The 8,600-nt window shown below is 45.0% G+C and overlaps 1 pseudogene; it reads right to left on the reverse strand.

Annotated features, from left to right (window-relative positions):
* Positions 1-6,813: 6,813 nt before the first annotated feature.
* On the reverse strand, positions 6,814-8,153 carry LOC115604443 (annotated as a pseudogene).
* Between the last annotated feature and the right edge of the window lie 447 nt (positions 8,154-8,600).

Raw genomic sequence — 8,600 nt, forward strand, 5'->3', positions numbered from 1 at the left:
GCGGATGTTTCTTCATTCACCGATGGCTCAAAAAGTATGGTGAAGCATCTTAATATATGCTGATTTCTCCTTTGTACTACTTTCACTATGTTTTCCACATACACTAACAGGTATTAAAGAGTTAACTCTAAAAATGGTACTGGAGTACATCCCTCCAAATAAGTAAAATAATTAGTATATGGGAAGGTGGAACAAGAATGCCTATAAAGACATTAAGAAAGCCTATAGCTGACACCAGGTTCTGAATCCGTACTGCTGGAAGCGTGTGCTCATGTAAAGATATTGGATAGGACGGTCTTGTGAATATCTTAAGTGCACAGCAGAATTAATGAGAGTTGAAAAAAATACTCAGCCCAATGATTTTTTTACAACATGCCCCTGCAGGTATCTACCAGAGCAGTCTCATTACCGAGACACAGCATATATACATCAAATAGATAATGAGGAAAATCTCAACCTTTCCTCTACTTTTTAATGGTTTCTGTGCAAAAATCTCTGACTCTTCTGTGTTATAGAGTTTCATGTGCCAGCCTTAAAGAAACAGACACCTTGTTTAGCAGATAAGCCCATTACGTTCTGTCATGGGATTTTTTAAAATCCCCCTCCTCCCCTAAAAATTACTTCCTGCCAGCAAGATTTAAGGCTTCAGCTAATCAGTATTAATTTGCATACTTTACTTTGACTTAATTTGGTCTACTCTTGCATCTCAATTCTCAACCTATATTAAAGTATATTGCTTTCCATATTACTTTGATAAGCCAAATGTCAGAAATTTTCTCCTATTCCAAGGAAAAATTACTCAGTTCAAATGCTTTAAGCCAAAATCCTGATCAAAGTTATTTATGAATTTATTAATGACAGGTTATTAACTGATAGTGAACCATACATTTGGTAATACAATGTACAAACCATAACATTAGTGTTACTAAGCACTTGGGTACTGTCACTCTGCTAGCAGGGACTTAATGAGAAGAAAGAAGCTCTTAAGTAACTGCGGTACCATTTATCTCTCTGATGAACACTACTAAACCTTACAAGAGAGAAAAGAATAGACATCATAAAGAAATCTTGAAAAAGATACATTGTTTTTTCCTGCCAGATTGGTAAATATGTTTATGATCATGTATTTAGAAAGTATGCAACCAATAGATGGATTTAGAGCCATGAACCACTCAAAACAACATGTTACTTAAGATTTTTTTTTTCCTTTTTACTGTAAAATGTAGGTAAGATTAACTGATATTTTGAAATCACATTCCTTTTAGAGTCCAAGCCTGGAAAGTTCACATTCTAATTTTGGTATATTCATACACACATAATTTTGAATAGTTATTGAAAAGATTATATCATATAGCAACATGAAATGTGCATCAGTTGCTGTGGCAAAATGATCAGTTGCTTTTTGATGAATGCTTTTCCATTGGACAGTGTTCTTAAGTGAAATCTGAATGTTCACTTTAAGTGCTGGAACATAGAAACTTTTTTAAAAGGAACTTCTGTCCAACGACAAAATTCCAGACAGAAACTTACAGAAAGAAGTATAAGAACTAGCTCAAGTGCTCAACACACATTTCCAGAAAATTGCCAAAGGCAAGGTTTAAATGAACAGCAGATTGGTGCTGTTTAACTTCAATGGACACAGCATGTCACTTTGAGACACTTTCTTATCCTGTTAGTGGATTGATCAGAGCAGAGCTCTGTTCCTGGTTCTGCCATACAGGATAAATAACCTTCTCTGCCTTGTCAACCTGTCAGCTCGGCTTGACCTATAATATAGACCTAACTTTTGCTCTGAGTAACTTTTAAGATATTGATTCCTCAGAGGAGATGTGGATGTTACACAGTAGCTGGGATTGATTCTGAAAAAACATTGTCACATTGTAAAGACTCAGAACCACTTTCTGACCTCTTAGCGGGGAAATAAAAGGTGTGAAAAACATAAAAGCTTTTCTTCCAGTGTATTTAGTGGGCTGCAGCTCAATATGTTAGATGTCACATCAAGTGTTCTCAAATTCTGATCATCGACTCAACACCTCCCATCCAAGAAACATAATGCATTTCACATCACTGAAATATGGATGTCAGAGAACTTAGAAAAACCTTCTGATAAAAAGCAAGGCAGTCTGAATGTAACTACTGAATAGCACACTTTCTATTCCTTTATAATTTTTGGTGCTCATGTCTATTTTTCTGTGCCTCTGCACTTTTATAGCTACAGGCACATGCATTCAAATTTCCACAAAATTAAGGTTTTTTTTTTTTAAGTACTTATTTTGCAATGCTGCCAAATTTACCTGCATCACATCAACATGACAAAGACACCATTACAATAAATATTTAAAAATATAATGTATTAGAATTTGATCTTTTTTTATATGTAATTAAACATTGTAAAGAAAAAGACAAGTGTTTCTAAACATTTCTCAGAAAAACAACAAAATGAAGTTGGCAGATGAAGTTGCTAAGCCACTGTCCATCATATTCAAAAAATCATGGCAGTCAAGTGAAGTTCCTGGCAACTGGAAAAAGGGTAACATAACCCCCATTTTCAAGAAGGGGAGAACAGAAGACTCAGGAAACTAGAGACCAGTCAGTCTCACCTCTGCGTCTCACAGGATCATGGAGCAGATTCTCCTGGAAGGCATGCTAAGGCACATGAAAAACAAGGAGGTGTTTGGTGACACCGTGACAACATGGCTTCACAAAGGGGAAATCCTGCCTGACCAATTTGGTGGCTTTCTATGATGGGGCTACGGAACTGATGGACAGAGGCAGAGCAGTTGACGTCATCTACCTGGACTTGTGTAAAGTGTTTGATACTGTCAGGCACAACATCCTTGTCTCTAAACTGGAGAGACATAAATTTGATGGATGGACCACCTGGTGGATAAGGAACTGGCTGGACGGCCACACAATTTGCTGACAAAATTTTATACACAAAAAAAAAAAAATCTGCTGGCAAATCTGACTCCTAAAAAGTGACAAGCACATAGTAGCTACTTTAGAAACAGTTATTAACAGACAGTTTGATATCATCTTACAACAAAATAACTGAAATTTCCAGAAAATAACAAATTAACTTTTTTTAACTCCCTCAAATTTTTTTTTTTTTTATCCTAAGAGAAGTTCTGCAGTGTACCACCTACAGTCCTTCCATTCATGCTCTGAAAAAAACCCAATACTGTTTATTTAATAGTGAAAGGATCCCACAGAAAGTATCTCAGGGCATACTCGCAAAGGGACCAACCAAGCTTTTCTTATGTGCTCATTTCTGAGCACTCAACTCCTACAGCTCAACCTCGCAAAGCCTCACAGCACTGCTGCTCCATGGGGTTGGGATGTCCCCGTGGGATGTCATGGCAGGAGCTGGTAGCCAGGACACATCCCACCACCGAGCCTTGAGCATCAGGGTCCTCACTGGGGTTGGGAACAGGCTGAGGCCAGACAAGGACATGGGCCCACAGGAGTGCTTGGTTTGGTGGGGCCCACGGCCAGGCACAGTAGTCCTGTGGGGAGCTGGAGACAGGCCCTGCTATGGCATCATTGGGGCACAGGATGTAAAACATAGACATACATGAGTCCAACAAAAGGCTATTCAGATGAAGGAATCGAAGCATCTCTCCTATGAAGAAAGGCTGAGGGAGCTGGGATTGTTCAGCCTCAAGAAGAGAAAGCTTGGGGGGGATCTTATTAGTGTATAAAAACACCTGAAGGGAGTGTGTAAAGAAGACTGAACTAGCGTCTTTTTGGTGGTGCCCACATACAGTATAAAGGCAATGGGCACAAACTAAAACACAGGAGGTGACATGTGAACATCAGGAAACACATTTTGTCTGTGTTGGGGTGACTGAGCACTAGGACAGGCTGCTCAGGAAGGTTGTGGAGCCTCCATCCTTGGAGATATTCAAAAACCATCTGGACATAGTGCTCGACACTACGGTTGGTGACAGCCAACATGGCTTCACAAAGGGGAAATCCTGCCTGACCAATTTGGTGGCCTTCTATGATGGAGACACGGAACTGATGGACAGGGGCAGAGCAGTTGACGTCATCTGCCTGGACTTGTGCAAAGCTTTTGGCACTGTCCCGCACGACATCCTTGTCTCTAAATTGGAGAGACATCAATTTGATAGATGGATCACTCGGTGGATCAAAAACTGGCTCGATGGCCGCACGCAAAGAGTTGTGGTAAATGGCTCGATGTCTAGTTGGAAACCTGTAACGAGTGGTGTTGGGACCTGACCTGTTCAACATCTTTGTCAGCGACATGGACAGTGGGATTGAGTGCGCCCTCAGCAAGTTTGCCGACGACACCAAGCTGTGTGGTTTGGTTGATACGCTGGAGGGAAGGGATGTCATCCAGAGGGACCTGGACACGCTTGTGAGGTGGGCCGATGCCAACCTTATGAAATTTAACCAAGCCAAGTGTAAGGTCCTACACCTGGGTCGGGGCAATCCCAGGCACTGCTACAGGTTGGGCAGAGAAGAGATTCAGAGCAGCCCTGCAGAAAAGGACTTGGGGGTGTTGGTTGATGAGAAGCTTAACATGAGCCAGCAGTGTGCACTTGCAGCCCAGAAAGCCAACCGTATCCTGGGCTGCATCAAAAGAAGCGTGACCAGCAGGTCGAAGGAGGTGATCCTGCCCCTCTACTCTGCTCTCGTGAGACCTCACTTGGAGTACTGCGTACAGTTCTGGTGTTCTCAACATAAAAAGGACATGGAGCTGTTGGAGCAAGTCCAGAGGAGGGCCACGAGGATGATAAGAGGGCTGGAGCACTTCCCGTATGAAGACAGGCTGAGAGAGTTGGGGCTGTTCAGCCTGGAGAAGAGAAGGCTGTGTGGAGACCTCATAGCAGCCTTCCAGTATCTGAAGGGGGCCTACAAGGATGCTGGGGAGGGACTCTTTCTTAGGGACTGTAGTGGTAGGACAAGGGGTAATGGCTTCAAACTTAAACAGGGGAAGTTTAGATTAGATCTAAGGAAGAAGTTCTTTACAGTGAGGGTGGTGAAGCACTGGAATGGGTTGCCCAGGGAGGTTGTGGATGCTCCATCCCTGGCAGTGTTCAAGGCCAGGTTGGACAGAGCCTTGGACCCCATGGTTTAGGGCAAGGTGTCCCTGCCCATGGCAGGGGGGTTGGAACTAGATGATCTTAAGGTCCTTTCCAACCCTTACTATTCTATGATTCTATGACAACCAGTTCCAGGTGGCCCTGCTTGAGCAGGGGCATTGCACACTGTAATCTTGAGACCCCTTCCACTCTCTATCATTTTGTGGTTTATCCTTTTTTTTTTTTTTTTTTAGTTTTCTGAACTTTCAGGTTTTTCATAAAGCACTAGGGAAAAAAAAAGTATGCAGAGTATTCAATTATTTCAAATTCTGCAAAATTCTATTATTAGAAATAATGACAACCCTAGACTTAGTGTTGCTTTGTTCTTTTTTGAGAATTTTTGATTAAAAGCAGGGTGGTTATAAAATTAACAGAAATGAAAGCTGCATTGTTGTAAACTGAGCAATAATATAATGGTGTACTTGTTTCCGTCTCTCGGCATCTTAGAGCTGGGGCTTCCCAGTAGAGTGTCATGCAAGATTTTATAGAATAATATGTTTTGAATTAACCAACAGAATTGGATATTTTAAGAAATCTAATCACCAACATTGTGCCATCTAATTATGCTGATCATTCTCCTTTAGAATTAGTATTATTCCAGCTGTATTTAATACAGAGTGTCTAGGACATTTGATTAAAAATCACGTTTAATGTTAACTACATAAGACCACGGCACACATTACAATGTAGAAAAGCTGTAAAATGTGTTTTGCGTTTGAAATGATAACACAATATTCCCCCATTGTATAAATAATGAAGCAATTTTAAAATGGATTCTCCAGTTATTCGCATTTAATGGCATCCCAGTAGTAATTATCTTTTTCATAGTTGCACTTGTTGCTACTTGGGGTGCAGACTGGGCTTCTGAACTTAGCTCCAGTGTCCCTCCTGCTGTGATGGGTCTTTCACCATTAACCTGCTGAAGAGTGTTTCTGCAAGTGCACCTCAGGCTTTGCAGGAAGGCACTTCCTCTTGCAGGTCCCTGCTGTTGCAGGCTTGCATTCCCCTTTGTTATTGCCCCCTCCATTCTATGTGTGCTGCTAGGGCAGTTTTTTTGGCTGTTTGCCTATGGGCTCCGCTGCCGACTGCACTTGGAACCAGGCCTCCAGCTCCTGCTCAGCCTCCCTGACGTTATGCAGCCTCCTCACCACCTCCTGCACCTCAGCCACCTGCTGCAGGACGTCCTCCACAGCGGCACACAGGCTGCAGGCAGGTCTGCACCTCCCGCTGCCCGAGGTCTGCACTGCAGCTCTCCCTGCAGCAGCTCCATCTCGCTGAAGGCATCTGCCACCACCCGCGTAGACGGTGCAGACCGCCCAGCCGGAGCCGCCGCGTTTGCTCTCAGACACCACCATTCTGCCTGGAGGTCGAGTCGGAAGAGTGCCCTTGGCTTGTTCAGGCCGCCTGCGCAACGCCCCTCCTTCAAGATGGCGCTCTCCCGCGAAAACCGACGCGTCGCGTTCCGGCCCGCTCACTCGCACTGTGTGTGTCGTGGGGAGCGTGCGCCGCTATTCGCCAGCTGGCCCGCTCCCCGCCCTCCGCTGCCGCGGGGCCTGCTGGCCAACGGCGGGTGTCGGCGCTCCGCTGGGTTCCGTGTCTGGGGACTCCCCCTCCCGCCCCAGTCCGCCCGTGCCCGCCGGGAGCCCTGCACCGCTATGAGATGCGCCTTCTCCAGAGCTGTCACTTCGGCGAGTTGCGCACGTAATCAGTGGCAGATCCGAGTGGACACCTTGCCAACAGCACAACACAGCACTCCCTCACTGCACACACGGTTCTCCACCTGACAGTTGTTTGTGTTTCCCTGAATAGGGCCAGATAAATGGCCGTGTGTTAAACAGGTGGAATCTGTCACGTTCTCATCTCATTGCTGTGCGGATGTCAGTACCACAACGTAACTTCTTGCAGCAATGTTCTCATAGGCTACTGGAGCTACTTCTGCAAGCATCAGATCAGTGGAAACAACGCTTGCTGTCTCCAGAGGTGTCTCGACTGGCTGCAGCCTGACAGATTCAAGCAGACGCACTTGCAGCACGAGACAGCGCTCCGTCAGAGCTGCTGCCAGAATTACATTGGAAATGATCTGTGTTGCTACTTGCTCAATTTTCTCAACATCTTCATTTTCCAAACTCACTCCTCCAGTCTTCTCTCTTTCCAATTCACCTCCTTTTGACTGCGTGTCCTCCTCTTGAAACACACGTGAGTACTGGCAGTTGACTTGGACATCTCTTCCTTCCCGGCTGCCAAATAGGCAGCCTCCAAGCTATCTGGTAACATGCTCACTGCTGAATCCTTGTGACTGGATACAACTTCAGCTGCATTACTGAGGAAGGCTTGTGGGGTATTGGCTTCCTTCTCCGATCCTAAGCAAAGGGCTGTCACAGAGGCAGTATCCAATAGCACAATTTCTGGCATCTGGCTTTCCTTAGGTCGCTTAGATGAAGAATCATCTAGCTGCTCTGCGTTGCTGATCTCCGTGATTCCCAAAGACACTTGTGTCGGTGTCACTGATGCTGATGGCCACTGATCTTTGCACTAGAGCCTGAATCCTGTGTAAGGCTCACTGCAGCACTGCCATAACGCTCTGTGCTCTTTGAGATCAGAGGGAGAGAAACACAAGCTGGGACACTACTTTCATCTTGAGAGCCTGTTGCTTCTAGTTTTTCACTGTCATCCTCAAGGGTGCTGGGCTGAATTGTTGTTACTGACAGGTCTGGAAGGTCTTGTGACAGATCTAGCCTCTCCCGAGTTTGAGTCAGAAGAGGGGGTGTTGTGAACCCTGCTGATGCAATGGTGGTCAAGGTTTCATTGTCTTGGGCATTCGTCTTCCAACAAGGGAAGCAGTCTTTGCAGAACACATGCTTCTGTTTGGGTGATGAATCATCCATCCTCTGGCACTTTTTCCTGCTGCTCTTCTTCAATGGCTATTGCCTGGTTTTCGTGATAGGTTGCATGCTTTTTTCTATAGGCATAGATCCACGAACAGCCAAGAAGTGCCAGGACTCTGGATATGGCATATGGGATGAAATTGCGGAAGCGTAAAGCCATTTTAGAGAGCCTCCGCAAATATAAGGATAATCTGGTGCGGCGTGGTGCCGCCCTCCCCACACTGGCGTTTGGAACAGGTCCCATTCCCTGTGCTGGAGCAGCCGCCATGCAAAGCCCACATGCACCTGTCCCACATTCTGTGATGTGCAGTGGCTCCTGCTGCCCCACCTGGCTGCGATGCCCCTTTTGCAAGTGAATTAATGAATGGTTATGAGACTGGTGCCACAGCCAGGGGTTCAGCTATTTAGACTTTGAGAAATGTGGTCTGCTGGGCGATGATGTGGTCCACCTGTCAGAGAAAGAGCATCTTTGGTCACAGGCTTGCGAAGCTGGTGAGGAAGCCTTTAAACTAATGTTGCCAGGGGAGGAGAACTTCAATCTATTCCACTCCTACCAGTTTGATGCTGGTGCCAGCAGAAGATGCCCAGAGCCTAGAGTGGGATCACA

Source organism: Strigops habroptila, chromosome 2, assembly GCF_004027225.2.
Source record: "Strigops habroptila isolate Jane chromosome 2, bStrHab1.2.pri, whole genome shotgun sequence".
NCBI classification, from domain to species: Eukaryota; Metazoa; Chordata; class Aves; order Psittaciformes; family Psittacidae; genus Strigops; species Strigops habroptila.